Here is a 23,049-nt window from a genome sequence, read left to right on the forward strand (position 1 = left end):
CCTCAGCCTGAAAGGGCCCTGCCTCTTTCTTCAGAAATGATGACTCCAACTTAGAAAATAAATATGACAGTGCACATGAGTACAGCTGGTGCTGGATGACTTTGTATCTCTCAAACACATCAAATTCTTCCCCCAGCTCCCCCACCCCGTGAAACTATATCCTATGAATTACAGCCTCGTATTCTACATGGCCAACACCTTCAGCTCTGTTCTCCACACAGCATTTCTCCTCAGGAAAGAGGAAGCCATCAATCCCCTACTTTGAAAAACAGCCCAGGAGTTTCTATGAGACAAATTATTAAAATAAAGAAGCACCTCTTCCTCCCTTTAATTAAAGAGATGCCATCCAATGGCACCTCTGGATAGAAAGAGATATTTTTAAAAGTTATTCTTCCAGAATCTTCTATCCAAGTGACTTTAGCCCTGAAAATTCCCCTGCCATAAAACAAAGTGATGGCACCAGCTTCGGGCACCAGGAATTGTTCCCTCTGCACCTGGCAGCAGCTGGTACCTACCTGAGGCCAGTTTACAGACAGAAATAAAAGCTCCCTTGAAATAATGCTAAGGTTCAAACACTCCGATAAAAGCTGGGACTTCAAAGGTAGGACTGCAGAGCCCATCCCTAATCCGCCCCATTGTATCGGATGAGGCTGGCGGGTTCTGGGCTGGCCCTCATCACCTCTGCCTGAGCTCTGCCCCGTAGGCAGAGCCAGCTGGAGAGGCGGCAGCGAAGTTTACACCCTTGGCAGGCACGGGCCTACGCCCTGGTGCACAGCCACGGTGCGCGGCAACTGGTCCCAGACCCGCAAAATGTTGCTTAAAAAAGAGAGAATAAGAAAATGAAACACTGATCAAGAGAGATGAACCCAATGGCTCTGGAGCCAGAACGGAATTTAATGTGGAGTTCCAAAGCTCACTCTCACCGTGAACTTGGGCAAGTCATTTCAGACTTCCAAGCTTCAGTTTCTTGGTCTAAAAATGATAACCTTGCACTGGTTTCTGGAGGGAGTCACTGAAATAGCCTACGTGAGTAGAGGTGACAGAGCTTCTTCCCTCTTCCTGCCCTCCTCTCTCTCAACCCCACCCTCCTTCTTTTCTTCTTTAAAAATATTCATTAGGCAGTATATGCACAAGGTACAAAACTGAAAATGCAGAAGAAGGTACACGGTGAAAAGACCACCCCCACTGTGGGAAACCACTGTTACCAGCCGCCCTGGTATCCTCGCGGAGCTACAGCATAGCCAGGCATTCTGTCCCTTGCCTTCTCACGTAAGAAAATATTAGTATCTTAGCTGGTACACAGTGTACATCAGTACATGGGGAGCTTTCGCGGTCTTTCTTACAGCTGCGTGGAATTTCATTGTATGGTGATAGGGTAATTTATTTACCAGTTCTTTACTGATAGACATTTTGGTTCTTTCTTTCTTTTTTTTTTTTTTTTTTGCTTTTACGAGCAATGATGCAATGAACTATCTTGAAAAATGCATCATTTCACATGTATGAACATTATCTGTAGGAGAAATTTCCAGAAGTGGAATTGCTGGTGCACTTTTAATAAATACTGTCAGAATTTTCTCCATAAACGTTGCGCTGATTTACACTTTTATCAATTATGAGAGTTATCTGTTCCCCATTATGATATCTACACAATGAACTTGTGTTTCTCTTACTGCTAGTGGGCTTGTACATGCTCTCATATGGTTTATTTATTTTTTTAACTTTTTTTTTTTAAGTAGAGACAAGGTCTCACTCTTGCTCAGGCTGGTCTCGCTCAAGCGACCCGCCCACCTCTGCCTCCCAGAGTGCTAGGATTACAGACATGAGCCACCACGCCTGGCCTCTCATATGATCCCTCTGTATGTAGATCACTATCCTGAGTCAAAAAAGAAGAAAAAAGTAAAATAAAAAATTAAAGAAATTTTAATAAATATATATATATATATAAAGAACCCTCTGTATATCCTTTTGTGTCAACTGTCCATGTTCTTAGCCTACTTTAAAAATTAGGTTGATGGCCTTTTTCTTATGACTTGTTGGAGCTCTTTAGATATTGAGGAAATGAGCTCTATCTATGATATATGTTGCAGAATTGTTTTCCCAGTTTTGAGAATTGGCAGGCTCCTTTGACTTTGTTTATGACAACTCTGCCATGTAGAAATTCTTTACTTGGGTAGGGTCAAATATTAATTTTTCTTTTATGGCTTTTGGGTTTTAAGTCATACTTAGAAAGTAGTTCCTCGAGTTCATTTTTTATGTTTATCATCATTACTCCATTTGAAATTTATTTCATTATAATGTGTTCTTTTTTTTTTTTTTTTTTTTTTAGATAGGCAGCTAGTTGTCTCAAGTCATAAATTTTAAAATGCCATATTTTATAGTAACTTACCTTGAAGGCCCTTCTCCTTCTTCTCTTCCAACCCAAGCCCAGTTACCTCAGAATCATGTTCTTTCTCTCCACGGCCCTCCCGTCCCTTCATTCAACCGTGAGCCGAGGGCTGGTCTATGGTGTTCATGACTGACAGCCACACATGCCACTCAATATCTTAAGTAAGTAGAGACCTCAGAAGCATCCTTTTATTTTATAGTGAAGGACAGTGAGATCCAAAGAGGTGAACTGGACTCGTCCAAGACTATGGGGCAGGTTAAAGTATATTCTTGTGATTTTTTTTGTTACTATTCAAGAAGAGAGATATTGGTTTTGCCATAAATTCTGCTCAATCAATAGATATCTATTAAACAACTCCTCTGCCCAACAGTGCACCAGGCACTGAGGCTCCAGAAATAAATGACACAGCTCTGTGCTTTCAAAAAGCTCACAGTCTAGCGTGGCATCTGAACACACATACTCTCAGACTAATAGGTAAGGCAACAGTGGCCTGGCCCGTGAATGTGGAAAGACTGGTTCAGTTCTCAAGACGTGGCTTAGGCAAGGCCCAGAAGATACCAAGATTTTAATTGGGCCTGACATGACTAGGACTTTGACCACTGAGAGAAGGCATTTAGCAATAAGGCAACAATGGGACAAAGCAGGGTGTCTGGTGGGAAGTAACATGACTTAGCTGTGGGTGGAGTCACACACACAAAAAGGTTCCTCTGAGAATCTGTGGTCATTGGCAGGCTCTTATGTGGGTTTGGGCTCTGGTTCCTCAAACTGTAAGCTAAGAATTATAAACAAATGGATCTATCGGTAGGGCCTTCAGGTATCTGGCAGAGGGAAACACATCTTCTCCCTGGAAGAATATATTTTAATCTTATACCTCAAGGCGGTCTCACAGATAGATTTCTAACAAATATAACCTCACAATAAAAAAAATCACAAAATACTGACATCCTCATGAAGACCAAGCCCTCACGAGTGGGAGTTGGCAGAAGCAACAAACAACCACGCCTGCGAATACTTCAGATACTAGAACTACTGGATGTAGAGAATATAAAATAAATGTTTAATATGATTAAAGAAATAAAATGGGGAATTAAAAACACGAGTAAGATTTTTTTAGAAAAAGACCAAGCTTATTTGAAAAGAATAAAATAGAAACACAGAAATAAGGCCGGGCGCGGTGGCTCACGCCTGTAATCCTAGCTCTCTGGGAGGCCGAGGCGGGCAGATTGCTCGAGGTCAGGAGTTCAAAACCAGTCTGAGCAAGAGCGAGACCCCGTCTCTACTATAAATACAAAGAAATTAATTGGCCAACTAATATATATATAGAAAAAATTAGCTGGGCATGGTGGCGCATGCCTGTAGTCCCAGCTACTCGGGAGGCTGAGGCAGCAGGATTGCTTGAGCCCAGGAGTTTGAGGTTGCTGTGAACTAGGCTGACGCCATGGCACTCACTCTAGCCTGGGCAACAAAGCGAGACTCTGTCTCAAAAAAAAAAAAAAAAAAGAAACACAGAAATAAAAAAATATAATCATCCAGATTAAAAACTCAATTGATGAGCATCAAAAATAATGACTGCAATAGACTAAAACATATTGAATATTAAATCTGGGAGTGAATATTGATACTAAAAATGCCTCCATGGAAGGGCTAAAAGAGAAGATTAGAGATAACTAAAGAGAGAATTAGCAAACTGGAAGACAAATTAGAATCACCCTGAAAAAACCCAAAATGACCAAAAAATTAAAACTGAAAAAGAAATTAAGAGACACAAAGGATAGAATAAGACCTAATATACAACTAATTGGAGTTCTCAAAAGATAGACTAGAGAGAGATAATGATAAAGAAACAATATTCAAAGAGATAATGGCTAAAGATGTTCTAGAACTTATGAAAGTCATCAGTTCCTAGTTCCACAAAGCTCAGTGAATCTTTACTCAAATAAAATAAATCCACTCATCAGTATTACATTATAGTGAATTGCAAAGCACAAAACATAAACACATGCACACATGTACACACACACACACACACAAACAACCAGAGAGAAGACTGCCTAAGAGAACAATAATTGGGCTACCAGTTGCTTAACATCAATAATGAAAGCCAAAGACAATGGAATACTGCCTGTGAGTACTAAGGAAAATAACTTTTAAGCTAATATTTTATACCCAGTAAAACTATCTTTTTTTTTTTTTTTTTTGACACAGAGTCTCACTTTGTTGCTCAGGCTAGAGTGAGTGCTGTGGCATCAGCCTAGCTCACAGCAACCTCAATCTCCTGGGCTTAAGCAATCCTTCTGCCTCAGCCTCCTGAGTAGCTGGGACTACAGGCATGCGCCACCATGCCCAGCTAATTTTTTGTATGTATATTTTTAGTTGGTCAATTAATCTCTTTTTATTTTTGGTAGAGATAGGGTCTCGCTCAGGCTGGTTTCGAACTCCTGACCTCAAGCCATCCGCCTGCCTCGGCCTCCCAGAGTGCTAGGATTACAGGTGTGAGCCACCGTGCCCGGCCTATACCCAGTAAAACTATCTTTTAAGACTAAAGATGAAATAAAATTTCAGCCAAACAGAAACTGAAAGCTTATGACTAAAAGACCTTCACTGCATTCTTATCTCAGAAAGAAGGCCTAAGAAGGAAGGGAAAATGTGAGTAAATGGTAAATATGTGGAAAAATGAAGCAAAAATTAACCATATACAACATTAAAAATAGCACCCAATTTGTGGCATTAAAGAGAGAATCGAGATGCAGCTAAACCACTGTATGACAACTGAATGTGAGCAGGGACAGCAGTGATTTTATAGCAAACATTCCAAGGTCTGCATTGTTTGAAAAATGATACAGATATCACTAACTAACTTTAAATATTATGCAGTTTGCATGCATCAAAAGAATGAAGTGTGTAAGTTTCAAAGTAGTGAAGAGAAAATAAACGGCATGAAGGAAAGAAAAAAACTTTCAAACAGTTTAAAAAGAATCAACAAGGCCGGGCGCGGTGGCTCACGCCTGTAATCCTAGCACTCTGGGAGGCAGGGCTGGTGGATTGCTCAAGGTTAGGAGTTCAAAACCAGCCTGAGCAAGAGCGAGACCCCGTCTCTACTAAAAATAGAAACAAATTAATTGACCAACTAAAAATATATATACAAAATATTAGCCGGGCATGGTGGCACATGCCTGTAGTCCCAGCTACTGGGGAGGCTGAGGCAGAAGGATCCCTTGAGCCCAGGAGTTTGAGGTTGCTTGAGCTAGCCTGATGCCATGGCACTCTAGCTGGGGCAACAGAATGAGACTCTGTCTGGAAATAAATAAATAAAAAGAATGAACATAGAAGAATCAGAAAAAGAACAAACAGAAAGCACAAAACAAGATGGTAGAAAGAAATCTATATATATCCAAAACCATAACAAATGTAAATGGCCTGAACTCTCCAGTGAAACAACACAGATATCAGATAAGATTAAAAACAAAAGGAAATCCAGCTCTAGGCTGTCCATAGAAGACATGAGGACAAAGATACAAGCTGAGTCCTTGACAGGCAGGCAGAAACCATAGTCATGGCAGAGAAGCAAGTAGCAGAGAAGCGTGGCCAACATGCCAAAGCCTAGCAAGAAGAAGAGGGAATGGCAAAAAAAGCAGGATCAGAGAAGTAGGAGAAGGACCCAGAGTGATGAGCCAGACCCAGGGTGGGGGGAAGACTGTTCATGACAGTACCTGCTATGGAGAAGCTGGGTGAGTAAAGGTCACAAAATGGGCCCCCAGGTGTGATCAGGAGGTTGCCAGGGACCTCTGGGAGAGCTAGTCGGAGTGGCAGGTGAAATGCTCCCCACTGTTGTTGAGGTGGAGAGGAGAAGGGGAGGAGGGAAGTGGGGCAGAAAGAATGGACTCTTCTCTGTGAAATCCTAGGGTGAAGAGAAGTGACGTGGGGGGGAGGGGAAGACAGCTGTGTCTGGGGCTGTAGGTGGGGAACTGGGCCATAGGAGGCTGTGGGGTGCCCAGTCCAGGGAAGGACACAGAGGAACAAGGAGTAGGGCTGGCGGTGGTGAGTGTCCCGGGGGGTGGGCACAGGTTTCCCAGCCTGAGGCAGGGAGAGACAGGGTTGGTTCAAGATGGGCTGTGCAGGGGGAAGATAGGAAGAGTCCAGAATTTGAGAGGTGACCTGCTTCTGGGTAATGGCAAGTCTACAAATGGCCCGGGGATCTGCGCCTAGAGAACGGAGCTGTGATGTGAGGTCAGGGCTCATGAGCCTGGGGGGCCCAGCATCAATCATTAACAGCGCGGGACTAACCAACGAGCACCGCAGGCCTCCAAAGGGGACCTGTTGCTTCCCGAGGGACTGGCTTGGATGTGGCCCTTGTGAGAACACTATGACGTGAGGCATAAAACCACCACTGAGGTGTGGGCCACTGCGTTCTGCCAAACACGTGCAGGACAGCCTTCCCTATCTGGAAGCCCACTCCCTTGCTGTCCAGCTGGGAATGGGGTGGGCTGGGGATGGCACTCAGGCGCCACCCAGAAGGCAAATCACACATAACCAATAGTCATCACAAAAGTTATCGCTTCCCATTTAAATGTGGAGGGCCGACATTCCTGCTTTCTGCAGTGATCACTCCAGCCTCATTTCAATTCTGTATATTCACACACTGGGGGTAGGGAAGGAAGGAAGAAAGGGAAGACAGTTGGGCCACAATGTGATCCCTTATTCCCAGCTTCTGGCTGCAATGAACATCCTCACATCCCCTGCGGTCTCTCAGTGCTCCCAGAAACACACACACAATAGAGCATATATATTTAATATCAGAAACTCCTTTACAATGGTGGTTGTCAAAGACAGAACCCAAACCCCTGGGCCATATCTCTGGGCCACTTTTAATTGTCCTTTTACTCCATTTACAAACATCTATCTATCTATCTATATTATAAAGATAATACATACTAGATAAAAATTCAGATAACACAGAAATGAATGAAAGAAAAGACAAAAGGCCTCTGTACTTGGGGTAAAGCACTAGGGATGGGGAAGGGTCAGGCCTGTGAGTCACACACATTAATTAGTAGGTAATAAAACCCAGTCACTTTACCTTTTGAAGCTGCTGATTCAACATATATCTGGCTCTACTTTGGGTCAAACATCCTTTAATCCCTTTCTTTCAGAAACCTCCCCAATTTCCTGTTACCATTTCACCCCCCTTATTTAAGGGTACAATTCCTCAAGTGCCTTCTTTCTGATTCTAGAATTTTTTAATTTAGCCTTTAGTGCTGCAGCAGTCTTATTTTCTAATTCTTTTCTTTGCAAACAAGCATGAGTTGGGCCCAATAGCAATACGGGCTTTCATGGGCTAGCCTGGCAGCCTGGCACTATTCACATGTTGCCTCCTTGGGAAAATCCTTTCCGTTTTCTACATGAACAACAGGGAGACACTCACTTGCAGAGTGGAGGGGGGGGAGGGAGCCTCTGTAATCTCAGTCTCTGTGCTACCAAAAAGAGCTCAGCCCTAACCCTGCCTGCCAGGGACTCTGGGGCCCGACTGCCTGGCCTGGACTCCGATCCTGGCTCTGATGTTTACTAAGCCTGTGACCTTGGGAAGGGTGTTTAACCTAAATGAGCTAATATATATATATATATATATATATATATATATATATATATATATAAAGTGCTGGCCGGGCGTGGTGGCTCACGCCTGTAATCCTAGCACTTTGGGAGGCCGAGGCGAGAAGACTGCTTGAGGTCTGAGCAAGAGTAAAACCCCATCTTTACAAGAAATGGAAAAATTAGCCAGATGTACTCGTACGTGCCTGTAGTCCCAGCTACTCTAGAGGCTGAGGCAGGAGGATCAGTGGAGCCCAGGAGTTGGAGGTTGCAGTGAGCTATGATGATGCCACTGCACTCTAGCCCTGGAGACAGAGTAAGACCCTGTCTTAAAAAAAAAAGTGCTTAGAATTGCACTGGGCACAAAGTAAGTGCCGTATAATAAAAGAGCTGAGTGAGGTTAGTCGAGAAAGACAGCTGACTAGTCCTTGGAGCCAGACTGGGGAAAGCTATGGTCTTCTTTCCAGAGAAGTGCGTATATGGAACCCTCTGCACAGCTTCAGCACACGGACCCCTGAAGCCCACCCACACACTGCAAGGGCCAAGGACCCCTGATTTCAGCCCTCTCTATCGTGACGCGAGGTTCCTAGGGATGAAACACCAAGGCAATTCATAAAGTATTATGTTTCCACACACAGAACTAGTCAGCGCGTCTCTCCCCTTGCTTTAGAGTCTGCTTTTGGCAGAAACGTTACACCTTTCTTCCCCAAAGCCCTTTTGACCCTTGCCAGTTTTTCTCTTGCTTTAGGCCAAATCCTCTCGGGTGCACCTTAAGACAACCTCTCTGTGTGCAACAAAGATCCGACATACTTTTTCAGAATTATTCTGATCTGTCTCAAAAGCTCTGACAGTCTAGCCCATCTTCAGTGCTCCCTGAAGGCAGACCCAATCACAAACTAGTGCCTCACCCAGGTCCTCACCCTCAACAAGCCTGGAGACAGTACAAACCAGAGAAAGCCAAAGATCGGAGAAGCCAGAAGAAACCAGTGAGATTACCTAATCCCCTCGTGACTTGCCAGAGAAGTGACTTGCCCAAGGTCATCCACCCAGTTCGCTGCAAAGTGAGAACCTCCCAGCTCAGTACTTTGCGTGCTTCCGAGACATTGCCATCCCGTGAATCTTGTTAGAATGCAGATTCAGCAGGTCTGCTGAGGGGCCCGGATGCTGATGCTGCTGGTCCACAGACCACACAGAGTCGCCAGGTCTAAGTCAAGGCTAGCGGACTGTACCACCCTGGGTAAAGCCCCTTCACCCACCCTGCAGGTGGCTGTTTAAACGCCCTTTCTTCAGGAAAGCCTCCCTTCCCCCTCCTCCATCACTGGCTCCCGTGCCTCTGTACTTTTTCCTTTGAAGCCTTTATAACAACTGTAATTAAAGATTATTTGTATAATTATTAGTTTAATGTGTGCCTCCCAGGGTGACTGCAAGCTCCATGAGGACTTTACCAGCACAGTGTCTAGTGAATCGCATGCTGCCAATCAACAGCAGCTGCCGGGGTCTGGAATAGGCTGTACCCGCTTCCTGGAGTAGGAAGGTAATGTTTACACCTGTGGGAAACACTTTCTGGAGGCCTCAAGGCCAACAGTGACATTTCTTAGCTTTAAAATTCCCACTAGGTTCAAATATAAGCCAACCAAACTTTTAAGTTGAAAAGCAAACTTTTCCAATAAAAAGATCCCCTAAATCTTTGTCAAGTGCAAAATAGCCCCGATCTGGTACTAGCCACTCTGCTGGAGGACATTTAGGTCCCTGAAAATTGAACATTCCCTTACAGTCCTCACTGGGTGGACCGTCTTCAGGCACTGAGTGAGGGCCCCGGCCACATAGCAGTGGGCACACTGCCCACCGGACCCTCTGCTGCAGGCTGACTGACAATTTTCTTTTTCCGTTTTCCTGCTGCCATCCTTTCAAGGAAGCCCAAAGCACTGAATGCCCAGCTCCTTGGCCCGGGCAGAGAGGTCCGACCACATCATCATCCTAGGGGGCAAAGTTTGAAGTTAGTGTGTCTGGGTTTAGGTACCAGATCTGTGCCCTTGGACAACTTAACTCCTCTGCCAAATGCGAATGACAGTGCCGGAGCCAGCACCTGCAAGGACCAAGGGAGACATATACATAAAGCACTTAGCATAATCCTGGCCCAGACACATGATTATTATTATCCACCCTATATCTGAGTCCAATTCAAAACCTCTCTATTGTTTTGCACAAGTCTCCACCCAGTGGCTCCACCCCACTGAGGATGACTGTTTCCCAGCCCCCTCCTGCCTCACCTGTCTAGAGCTTGTTTGATGCAATGACTCACAGCACAACTCTGCAGCTCCCATCAATCACCTCCCAGTCCCTGCCTCTGTGTGTCATTCATCGGTTCCTTCTGGGAGGGAAATCTTTTCCTAATGTCCAGTATACTCATTCAGTAGGGGTTTATTGAGAGCCCACAATGTACTAGGCCCTGTTTTAGGCACAGGGGCTCAGCAATGCACAAAGCAGACGTCTACCCTCACAAAATGACATCCTAGTAGGAGATTTAATCCACAAATAGAGATCAGTTTAGGTCTCAGGCCTTTCCTTACATCCCTGTTCTTCTCCTCTGACCAATCCTAAATAAATCACACACGAGTCACAGTATGAAGAAAGCACTCCAGATCAAAAAATGGTGTGATGTAGGAACATCCTGATGACCAAACTTCTGATCCTCTGTACTGCTGGACTTTGAAGAAGGCAGTGTTAAAACAGCCAGAATCACCCAGGTCCCCTAGTTGTCACACTGGCCAGTCGAATCCTCCAGAACAGTGTATGTAACATACCTGGAACGTAAGGCACTCCATCCACCTGTCTCCTCTGCAGCATGAGCCCACAGTTTCACATTCTCATAGCCACATTTTCTTTTTTTTTAACAATCATTTTTTTTTATTTCGGCATATTATGGGGGTAAAGATTTTAAGGTTTCAATAAATGCCCTTTCCCATAGCCACATTTTTTTTTAACTGAGCTTGACTCAGAATCCCCAGCAGTATGCTAAGAGCACTGGAAACAGACTCTGAAACCTCAGGTTTGAGTGCTGGCTCTGCCACTTACTGTGTAATCCTGGGCATGGAGCCTCCTTCCTCCCTCAGTTGCTTTCAGACAATCTCTAAGGTCCTCTTCCAGCTCTGAAGTCAAAGGGCTGGGATCAGCCACTATTAACAGGGGACCCAGCAAATCACAGATCCTTAATTCAACAAAAGGAGTCCCCGCCAGGGCCAGGCTCTGGCCAGGCATGAGGGATCTGGGGTGGGGGGAGCAAGCAGGTGAGAAGCCTGCGCAGAGCATCGGCGCTGGTGGGGCCAGTGAGCCTGCACCTGTCTCCAAGATGCATTGGGCTCCTCCTTTTATTTATTTGTTTATTCCCTTCTAGAAAGAAATCATGCTTCTTTCCAAGCACAACTCCGCTAGAAATATCTCTGGGCCACAAGGCAAACCTAAAATAGAAGTGCAAAATCTCTGGTGGTCCCATTAGTCTCCTTTCCTCCAACTCAAAAACCATTCCAGACCTTGTCTGTCTCCTTGTCTCTGGACGGAGAGCCTAAAATAAGTCGCCCTCATAGGAAACGCCTGGTTGGAATGGAAATGACTCAAGCACAGAGCAAATGGCCCACCGGCCACACACGTGGGATGAGGACTCGCCCAGGAATCAGCTCTGAACAGATGAGCAAAAGGCTCTAGGAGTGAACCTCTATCCTCACGTCAACTCACTGTAGCCCCCTCCACCCAGACACCCAGCCAGGCTGGAGGAAGAAAACGTGACCCAAATGTCCAACTTCCCCTATCCAAAAGAAAGCAGCTCTACCCCCACTGTCCTCAAAGCAGGGAAGCCAGCTCCAGAAGGTAACTGGAGCACCAATAGATGGGCAATTGCAGGTTCTGCTCCAGACTGGCAGGTGCCTGGCAGTGGCTTGAAGGGCATCTGACAAAAGCACCTCGAAAGCTATAGAAAATAACATCAAGTATGAAATAGAGGACCATACTAAGTCTCAAAACTCAAGACCAGACAGGCCTATCAGCTTTGATTACAAACATTAGGAATACATTTTCTAATACCTAATGACAGTTAAGGACGGTTGTCTTCCCTTCCCCCACACGGCCCCTATGGTTCTGGACGCAAGAGGGATGCAGGCCCCCAGTCCTCTACTTGGCAGATATGAACTTTGACTGTTTTTACTTACACGTGTACAAACACAGGACTGAGAGGGCAGCTTCAAAGCCGGCTGGGTGACCCCACAGGGCACAAAGTCCTTCTCTGCACACCTGTAGAGGAGTTTTGTGAATTTCCCAGGCACCCACGGGGACCCTGCGGGTCGACACCGGCTGGCAGTTTCCATTTTGCACAGAATAAAAGGGGCTCAGGGTGCTCTTCGCAGGTAGGGTACTCAGCCCACGGCTCAAGGGTGGGCCGCGAGGACAGTCCCTCAGACGGGAAAGGATAAGCACCTCGCAATGCCCCTGTGAAAACGCCCCCAGGGTACTGCAACGCCTAGTCCGAACCACCTCGAAGAGCTTAGAGACACATTAATGACCGTTTTGGGTTAGTTAAAACACAGACAAGCACCTCCCTGGTCTCTTAAATCTTCCCAAACTACAGCTCAGACTGTAGGGAAGCAGTTGCAACGCCCATAAAAGTCATCTTAAAAGGCAAGTTGGAAAAAAAACCCGATACGCACTAGTTAGCAAGTCCGTGGTTAGCGGGGCGGGGGCCCAGGGGCCGGATCTGCGGGATCCGCGCGCCTGGGGTGGGGAGCCCGGGGCTGCCCCGCCGGTCCCTGAGCCCCCGCGCCCACCTGGGAGCCTGGGGGCCCGATCTGACGCTGGCGATCACGCCCCACAGCTCCGTCCAATTAGGAAAATGACCGCGAGAAGACGGAGAGAGGGCGACGAGGAAGGGGGGCAGAGCCACCAGAGGCTAGAGACCGGCCGCGGGGACCCCGCCCGTCACCCCCACAGCCGGCGAGCTCCCACCATGGGTCCCGGCCCGGGCCGCCCCAGCGCCGGCCGGGCAGGGTCCCACGGCGCCCGCGAGCGGCAGCCGGCTGCCCCCGGGGCGCCCCCAACACCCGCGGCGGCGCGCTCAGTCCTCCCCTACCCCGGCCGGCGGGGACGCGCGGCCACCCCACCCGCGCCGAGAGTAAAGTTTGTGGGCAGCCGTAGGGGCGGGGCAGCGAGGGGGTGAAACTTTGAGTCCCGGGCCGGGTGCGGGGGGAGCGCCCCGAGCGCCGGGACACCCACGTGCGGGCCCGAGAGCGGCGGCGCCTCCCGGGCCTCCCGCTCCGCCGCGGCGCTTTCCTTTCATTTTTGCTTCTCTCTCTCTCCCTCTCTCTCCCTCTCTCATTCGCGCGCTCTCCTCGCTCTCGCCCTCTTTCGCTCGCTCCCTCCCTCCTTCCCTTCCCCCTCTCCCTCCGCTCCCCCCACCCCAGACGCCATCTCTCCCTCTTTCCCCGGCTCTCCCTCTCTCCCTCCAGCTCTCCGGCATGAGGGAATGTGGAAGTGAAAGGAAAAGACGACATGTTTGCAGCGCGGCGCGGGCCTGCGCGCGGCCGTCCCCGGGGAGAGGCGGGGGGCGGGTCGGCCGCGGCCGCAGCGACCCACCCCCGCGCCCCCGCCGGCGCGCCGCCCGGGCTGCGGGGCCGGGGGCCGCGGGCCGCGCGGGACACTCACCCTGGGTCCGGGCGCGGCTCCTGCGCTGGGGCCCTCGGCGGGCCGGGCCGGGCCGGGGCCGGGGGCTCCTGGCTGCCCACCGCCCGGCGGCTGCTGCTGCGCGCCCGCCGCCCGCCTCCACGCGCGCCCGCCGCTGCTCCCGCCGCCCTCCCTCCGGCTCCTCTTTCTCTCTCTGTCTCTCTCCCCGCCTCCCTCGCTCTCTCGCTCGCGCTCTCCCTCCCTGGAAGAAGGGAATGAGGCAGGGCTGACGTGAAGGGATGCAAAACAGCTCCTCCTAACCCAGCTAGCAGAGGAAGAGAGAGACAGAGAAGCAGCCCTTTTATCTCTCTTTTGTTTTCTCACTTCCTTCCACCCCCCGACACCCCCTCCTGTCAGCCCAAGTTTTCTTTTCTCTTTCTACCGCAGAGAGGATTTTTCTTCCCTTCTTTCTCTTTCTTTCGGTTCAACTCTCCCACTCGAATTGAAAACCTGAAGGGTTTTCTTGCCCCCTTTTTTTTTCTTCCCTCTTTTCTTCCTTCTTCCTCCTTTCTTATTTCTCTAAAAGGGTTTTGTTTGCTGTGGGAGTTTCGTTTGAAAATCAAGTCACGCCTTTTTTCCTTCTTTTCTTTCTCTCTCTTTTTTTTTTCTCCTCTCAGCAGAAAAGGGGAACAAAGATTAACTGAAGCGGGGGAGAGGGGAGCGTCCGAACCTCGCATGGAAATGGGGGGCCCGGCCCTGCCCGGCACAAAGGGGCCCGGGGCCTGCCCCCATGGGAGCCCCGCGGCCTCCCGAGAGCGGGGCGGCCGGGGCGGGGGCGCGGGCGCGGCTGCGGGTGCCTGCGCCTTCCGAGTGCGGGCGAGCGCCGCGGCCGCCCTCCCCAGCCAGAGGTGGAGGGCTGGTGTGCTCGGTACTTATGTATTTTTAAAGTGGGCAGATGGGCCGGGAGCGTCCCCGCACAGCGCTGAGCAGTAAAAGCCTTAGAACAGCTGTCGGCGGAGCCCTGGACGGCCAGACTAGAGGGAGCGGCGCGGCCGGGTGGGAAGGGCTCAGGGGAGCCCCTGGGAGCGGCGGGTGTGCGGGGTCCCCACGCGCAGGGCCTGGGCCGCGGCCCCGGGCGCACTGCTGGGGGGCGCCGAGGCGTGGCCGCGGGCTGCGCGCCGTCAGGTCCCCGGCGGCTCCCTGCAGGGCCGCGGGGTTTGGCACGGCCTCGCCTCCTCCCAGCTCCCGGCAGGCCGGACGCCCGGCCTCCGACCTCCGAGACACCCGCCCTCTGAGCCGCTTCCCGACTCCGACGCAGGCCGGTCCGGAGCCCTCGGGCAGAGCGGCCACGGAGGGTCAGTTATTCATGGGGCGCCTGGGCGTGCTCCCAAGACCTGCTCCGTCCTCGGCTTCTCCGGAGGAGTGGGGAGAAGACAGGGGAAAAGTTCCCAGAGCAAAGTTGGTCACATTTCTCATTTTCCCAAGTAAGTATTGAGCACCTGCTGGATGCCGGGCCCTTGGACTGGGGCTTCAGCCAGAGGAGAAACGTGAGGTCTTGGTGTCCCCCCCCACACACACCCTGGAGCTTCCGCACGAAACAATGCGAGGGGAGGCTGCAGCCCAGGACCGGGTCACCGAGAGGAAGGAAAGGCTGGATCCTCTCCCCTCCCTCCTCTTGCCTTCCCCTTCCCTTCCTTCCTCCGGCTGCATCTCCTTGGCTCCACCCCTTCTCCTCATCAATTCCTCCCACACTTCCCTGCTCTCCCTGGCTTTTCACTGAAGGGTCCCTTCTCCCAGGAAGGAGCAGATGCTGAGCCCCATTGTCTCTCCCCCAGTGACAGCAGCCTTCGGGGACAGGACCTGCCACTCCTCGCCCCTCCCCCTAGCTTGGAAGCCTGGGCCTTTAGAGACTAGAGCCCGAAGGCCACTGCCCCTTGCCCTACCCTAAACCAGCTCCTGGTGCTCTGAGCCATGACTCCAGTCACTCAGAACATGATTTGGGTTTGCTTGGGAGAAAACAGCCCGAGAGTTTGGTTCAGTAAGAAGGACATCATGGTTTTAACATCAGCACACTGAGCCCCCGGTGAGCCCAGAGCCTGTCTCAGTATACCCTCTTAATAGGTTATGCAGGAAGCCACATTTCTGTCATTACCTGTCCCCTCCCACTTACTGCATCCAAGCCGGATCCTCCAAACAAAGCAAAACGCAATGGACAGTCAAGCATTCATTCAACAAATGCTTGCTGAGTACTACTCTGCCAGCTACTTTGCCAGGTGGTAAGGACTGAATTGTCAGCAAGACACAGTCCTTGCTTTGGCCATGCAGACAGACTGGCAGGGGAAGGAGCAAGAAAAGACAGGCAACCAAAATGCCACGTGATACATGCAAGGGTGAACTAAGCACCTAAGAGGGTGCTTGGATGAGGGTGATCAAGGATGGCTTCCCGGAGGAGGTTGTATCTAGATGACTTGGCCTGTGCTAGCCAAATGCATGGGAGGGAACAGCCTGTCCAAAGGCCCCAGGGCAAGAGAACACATTCTTACAGGTTCTTTGAACTATCAAGAGTTCAAGTATGTGTCGCAGCTAGAATACAAGTGGGGGAGTGAGGAGTGAGGATGGTGTCAGGGCACATGTGGAGGAGGGGAGGGTGTCAGGGAAATGTTCAAATTTGAGCCTCTCCCACTTGCTAACTTCATGAACTTGAGTGAGTAACTTAGCCTTAGTGAATAATTTAGACTCAGTTTCCTAACTTATAAAACGGGAGTAAGAAGACCTGTGGGTTGCAGAGACAGTGACTTTGTTTAAGGGTCCAGGCTTACTTGCTACATGTTCCCAGGAAAGCAAACCTCTCTGAGTTTTCTTGTCTGGAAAATGGGGATGAAAGTGCCTACTTCACAGAGTTGTGAGGCTTAAATGAGCGTATGAGTAGCATGACGTCTGGTACATAAGCACCGACACCTGCCAGCTTTTATTCACTATTACTCTACAGCAGGGAGTCATAGGGAGGTGCCCTTCCTACCTGGAGATGAGATTATGTTCCGGGTTGAAACCAGAGTGACTCACCGTACCAGAAACATGATAAGCCGGCTGTGGAGGAAGCATTCCTTCAAAGATGCTCTGTGTCCCAGTGGGTGCCTAGGACCGGGGAACACCCACATCTGATCCAGATGGCCAGGGTGTCTTCTCAGGAGCATGGCTGGAACTTGATGACCGTGGTCACCAAGGCCTGGCCGGATCAGGGGAGTGGCAGCCTGCCTGAGGAACAGCTAGGAATCTGAAGAGGGGTGTGCCTGGAAAAATCCAAGAGGGCCCTAGGAGGAGGCACCTGGCTGCGTCTGCTCAGGGAGGGGAGTAATCAGAAGTTCACACTGGAGCAGGTGGGAGGTTGTTATTGACTCCCCAGAGCCTGGATTAAATCTCTCAAAACCTCAGTCCTTTGCTTGGCTTCCTGGTTCTCCAAGTAACCTGCAGATGAACTTGGCACCAGCAGAATGCCCCCTGGATCCAGGCAGATACCAGCGTTCCAGTAAACATTTTACTCTTTTATTATTTCTTTATAACACAAATTCATTGTGAAAGAATTTGAAAATCAACTAAGCAAAAGTAAAAAAGAACGCCATGTAGAGACATTATGCTTTAATGTAAATCCTTGGACGTTTTAGATCCCCATATCTATGCTTAATTGCACATAATAATAAAACTATACAAAGTCAATATTGTTAAACACGTGAATGACTATACATATATATGTTATTTTTACAAAACTAACAGAAATGGCATAGCACTATACCTGCTGAATTGCAACCATTGTTACCTAGTAATGTGTCACAAGTATCTTTTCCTGTCTGTAAACATCCACATAATCATTCTTTTTTAAAAAACAGAGTCTTGCTCTGTTGCTCTGTCACCCTGAGTGCAGTGCAGTGGCATCATCGTAGCTCCTGGGCTCCTCCAATTCCTGGGCTCAAGTGATCCTCCTGCCTCAGCCTCCCAAGTAGCTGGGACTATAGGTAGGCACCATAACCCCCAGATAATTTTCCTATTTTTAGTAGAGACAGGGTCTCACTCTTACTCAGGCTGGTCTCCAACTCCTAAGCTTAAGCGATCCTCCTGCCTTGGCCTCCCAGAGTGCTAGGATTACAGGTATGCGCCACCTCACCTGGCCACACATTATCATTCTTAATGAATGATGTTATCCCATGGTATGTATGTATCTTAATTTGTTCAAATCATTGGACTCATGGGATGTTGGCAGTTTTTTGCTTTTATGAACCTGCTGTGGTAAATATACTTGTGCAGTCACCAAAGTGCCAGGCTGGGCTAAGCATGTTATAGAGGTAGATGTCATTATCATTTCATAGATGGGGAGACTGAGGCACAGGAAAGCTTAAAAACTTCCAGAGTCACAGCCATGTAGTGACTGAGCCAGAGTTTGCAGCCAGAGTTTCCACTTGGGAGATCCCTTCCAACCTCTCTGCTTTCCCCTCTTCTTTAGAGTCACTGTCCCCTCTGCGCTTCTGCCCACTACTTTCCTCTCTCACAGATTGCCTCCCCAAGAGAGAACCTGTCTGGGCAGGTGACCCACTTCCTTCTCTGACACCTTTCCAACTTCAGTAATGCCCACCTCCTGGGGTTGTTGGGAGGAATGAAAGCAGATAATACGAGACCTGTACTATATGATATGTATTTTAGATTGTAAAGCCCGTGCGAATGTCAGGAGATACCAGCAAGGACCTAAGCTCACAGACATCACCATTTAGCCAAATCCCCTGACTTGCCCAAACCCAGAAAAATCATCCAGATGCATACTAGGGAGAACAAAAATTGGCTGTTTTGATACAGCAGCAGTAAATAGAGGCCTCCTCAGGGCATTTTTCAAAGCCCCCCCCCCCCCCGCTTAAATTCATAGGTAGGTTTGTTATTATAAGGTTTATTAATCTTCGAGATTTCCCCGAGGGAGGATGCATTCATGCTGCCGACCTTCCAGAATGTTCTATCCCTTTCTGAAAATCCGAGGAATCTTGTAAACTGAGAAAAGGGATGAAAAGCTGTTCTGCGCTTCAATTGATGTGTTCACCAGAATAACTCTGCTGGGAGATTAGCAGGTGATTATTAAAATCTTTCTTTCATTGGCAGAACCAAACAAACATTTTAAAATATATTAGTGGTTTTGCAATATTTAATATTCTGTTTTTAATAGCAAGCCTCCCAGTTGGAATCCAGCAAATGAAAGGTGAAGGACCCAGAGTGAAACGAGACAGGCGCTGCAAGCATAGGTGGACCCAGGGCTCCCGAAAGGCCTGGCCCCTCAGCAGGGGCCATGGGGAGCTGGTGGAAAATAACTGAGAACGAAGTCACTGACCCTTGTCCCCCAGAAGACGTGTTGGACAACAATCCGAAATACTCATAATAGTAATTGTTTAGGAATATTCAGGGGTTTGGGGGAAAACCCCCAAAAAGCAAAAGTCTGCCTGGATAGATAGATTGAACATCTGAGTTTTGCAAATTAGTTTTTCCGGAGTAGTGACAGGATGCATCAAATAATCCACCTCCTTTGACCTCCTCTTGTGATCAGGGGTGTGCATGTGCATCGTGGCTGGAACCAATGAGTCAAAGGGTCCTCTGTGCATAAATGTAAGAATAAAAATACACCAAAAGAAACATGTGCCATCGACCATAAATACAACTGCCAGCTTCACAAACAGTTAAAATCAAATAGATAGATAAAAGCCACAGTGATGGTACTTGCTTCTACAGGAAAGAGCAAACTTGTACCAAGCCTGGAAAATAGTTTGATGTTGTAGATCCAGAGAAGTTTAAGAGCTTCTGCCCTTGGATGCAGTAACTTTAATTTTAGAAATTTCTTTGAGTGAAATAATCAACAATGTGAACAAAGATGTTTGTTAAGAATGTTTATCAAAGTATTTACATTGGCAAAAATTACAAACAAGAAGAAGGAAGGAAAGAAGGAAATAATCTAAATATCCAAAAATGACGAAATGTTTAAAGAAGTTACGGCAAGAATGATTGATGTGATACCGTATAAGCTATTAAAAATCACATTTTTTAATACTTAATGACTTGGGAACTGTATATAACATGCTGAGTGAAATACAAAATTGTATATGCATCAGAATTTTATGTTTTTAAAATGTTGTATAGGCCGGGCGTGGTGGCTCACACCTGTAATCCTAGCATCTGGGAGGCCGAGGCGGGCGGATTGTTTGAGCTCAGGGGTTCGACACCAACCTGAGCAAGACCGAGACCCCCGTCTCTACTATAAATAGAAAGAAATTAATTGGCCAACTAATATATATAGAAAAGATTAGCCGGGCATGGTGGCGCAAGCCTGTAGTCCCAGCTACTTGGGAGGCTGAGGCAAGAGGATTGCTTGAGCCCAGGAGTTTGAGGTTGCTGTGAGCTAGGCTGACACCATGGCACTCACTCTAGCCTGGGCAACAAAGTGAGACCTCTGGCCGGGCGCTGTGGCTCACGCCTGTAATCCTAGCTCTTGGGAGGCCGAGGCGGGCGGATTGCTCAAGGTCAGGAGTTCAAAACCAGCCTGAGCAAGAGCGAGACCCCGTCTCTACTATAAATAGAAAGAAATTAATTGGCCAACTGATATATATAAAAAAAAAAAAATTAGCCGGGCATGGTGGCGCATGCCTGTAGTCCCAGCTACCCGGGAGGCTGAGGCAGAAGGATCACTCGAGCCCAGGAGTTTGAGGTTGCTGTGAGCTAGGCTAACGCCACGGCACTCACTCTAGCCTGGGCAACAAAGCGAGACTCTGTCTCAGAAAAAAAAAAAAAAAAAAAAAGTGAGACCTCTGTCTCAAAAATAAAATAAAATGTTGTATATACATACATATATATATATATATATCCAGAAAAATACATATAAAATGCTAGGAAGGAGTTATACAAGTTAAAAAGTTGTTTCTGTTTTTTGGAATTATAGATGATTTTTTTTCTTCTTTATCCTTTAGGGTATTTGCCAAATTTCTATAATGATTATATATATTTTTCTCTTCCCTGAGCAAGCTGTATTTATTTTTCTTCTTTTTCCTGCTGGCTTTTTAAGGTATAATTGGTATAGAAAAAGTACATGTAATTAATATCTACAATTTGGACTTAGGTCCACACTTCATTGCAATCACCACAGTCCAGGGAATCGACATATCCACTGCGTCCAAAAGTTTCACTGTGTCCCTTCCTGGGTTTGTTCTGTTTGAGCGGTGAGAATGATTGTATTATTTTTGAGCAACAGCTTAGAAAACAAAGGCTAGGCTTCTCATTCATTCCATAGTTAATGATGGGAAGGCCCAAGCCAGGCCTTCAAGGAGCTTCCAGCCGGGAGGAGAAGAAACACGGGTCAGGTCGTGCTGTAGAATGCAGTTGTTTGTCCTCCCTTGGAAATGTTTGCAACCTGGGAGGAAAGAGGAACCAGCGTTCTACTTGCTGATGATTTGGGCTGGAGTTGAACAGACTATCTGTTGTGAAAGTGTATTGTACAAACAGAGAATAGGACTTTTTGTGACGGGAGATAAGCAGGGTGTAGGGTGGGACGGGGGAGGCAGGGCAGGCAGATCCCTGAGAGCCTGGAAGCACCTGTCCCATGGGAGGACCTTGGGGCTGCCCTGAAGGTGTCTCCCAGTTGTCCTTCCCAGCCTGCCCCTGGCCTCTGTGCCCCGGGCTAGCCCGGTACCTGGCACCTTGCTCATGACGGGGACTCAGAAATGTTTATTGTCCCCAAGAATAGATGAATGAATGAGCATGTAACATCAGGGATCACTCTCATGCATTTCTTTGACGGCATTAATTAAACAGTCTGAAAAAGAACTATCGTGAAGCCGCAAGGATAGGTGGGACGGGGGGGGGGGGGGGGGATGTGTGTGTTATAGTCTTTTCCCCAAGGCAGCAGGGGAGGGTGTTTGAAGTGTCTGCTGTAGCGTCAGGAGGGACCTGGGTTCAAGTTCGGCCCCCGCCGTGGCCGTGACTGGAGTCTGAGGAGCTCCTGGCTGTGGTAACTGGCCGCGGTTGCCAGGTAACTATGTGACCCTGGCCAGGGTCAGTCTCTGAGGGCCTCACTGCCTGTAAAGGGGGCCATTGGGCGACCAAGGTTAGTTGAGAAGAGCAAATGAGGTAATGCAGGCGGGATAACCCCGCGTAGACAGCGAGGCCCTCTGCACGTGGGAGGCGCCATGGAGGTCAGTATTATCACAGCGACCCCCAGAGTGGGGAGGAGCGCCATGGGGGGCGGGCTTTGCTATGCTGAATCTCCAGACCTGAATTATCCTTTGCCTTTATTCTTCATTCAATCAAGAAACTTTTACTGAGCACCCAAAATGCACCCACCACCCTCAGGGTGCTCCCGGGCAAGCAAGTGTGACAGACAGGAGACTAGCGCTGACACGCACAAGAGCAGAAGAGGAGTCCCCGGCTCTCCTCCGTGGGAGGCCGTCCCCGTAAGAGGGGATGTTTAAACTGAGTCTCGAAAGAACAGGGAGAATCCGCTCAGCAAAGCAAGAAGGCAAGCGTGTTAGCCGGCGAACAGACTTTGGAAACAAGTTATGTAACCTCCTTGAACCTCAGTTTCCCCTCTGAGGAATCCTACATCACCCCCAACGAGGTAGCACGTGCAAAGCACAGTGCCTGGCCTGTGGGTGCTGAGCAAAGCCAGCTCTTGGTCGTCAGCATCAAACCCAGTTCCCCTTGGAAGCTTCCTTTCGGTTCACATCTTGCTCTTTCCCCGAGTTCCTCTAATATCTTGACGGTTGGCTTGGGCCGGTAAGTTACTCCGATGATTTTCCAGGATCCACAGAATGATTTTAAACTTGGATCATATTTTCCACCACAAAGAAAATCCCAATGCATTTGAATATACAGATGTCACAAGATTAACACTTCCTGTTCACAATGTGCTAAAATTAGAAATTAATGTTAGAAATCAGCTATTTAAAATTCTCCAAAATAACTTTTGGATAAAGGAAGAAATCAAGGATAAAGTGTTCATTTAGAAAATAACATAACCCAGAATTGCACGTATGAAAACCAACCGTGTAATTGCAAAGCTTTACTCAACAGTGTATGTGGATTTTAAAATAATTTTATTATTAAACCCAGAAAATTTTAAATAAAATAATCATTCACAAAATAATTTAGAAATATTAAATAACAAAACCAACCCCAAATAAAGATGAGGAAGATAGAAATAAGGAAAAAGAATAAATTAGAACATAGAGGCCGGGCGCGGTGGCTCACGCCTGTAATCCTAGCTCTCTGGGAGGCCGAGGCAGGAGGATCGCTCAAGGTCAGGAGTTCGACACCAGCCTGAGTAAGAGCGAGACTCCGTCTCTACTATAAATAGAAAGAAATTAAAAAAAAAAATTTAAAAAAAATAAATAAATAGAAAGAAATTAATTGGCCAA

The 23,049-nt window shown here is 48.1% G+C and overlaps 1 protein-coding gene across 1 annotated transcript in view; it reads right to left on the minus strand.

The window, feature by feature from the left end:
- Positions 1-14,260, minus strand: part of ZNF710 (zinc finger protein 710) — a 70,394-nt gene extending 56,134 nt beyond the window's left edge. Inside the window, exon 1 of the mRNA XM_076004750.1 lies at positions 13,664-14,260. The gene's annotated coding sequence lies outside the window, so the exon portion shown is untranslated. The remainder of the gene's footprint in view (positions 1-13,663) is intronic.
- Positions 14,261-23,049: the final 8,789 nt, after the last annotated feature.

Source organism: Microcebus murinus, chromosome 7 (genome assembly GCF_040939455.1).
Source record: "Microcebus murinus isolate Inina chromosome 7, M.murinus_Inina_mat1.0, whole genome shotgun sequence".
In the NCBI taxonomy this organism is placed as follows: Eukaryota; Metazoa; Chordata; class Mammalia; order Primates; family Cheirogaleidae; genus Microcebus; species Microcebus murinus.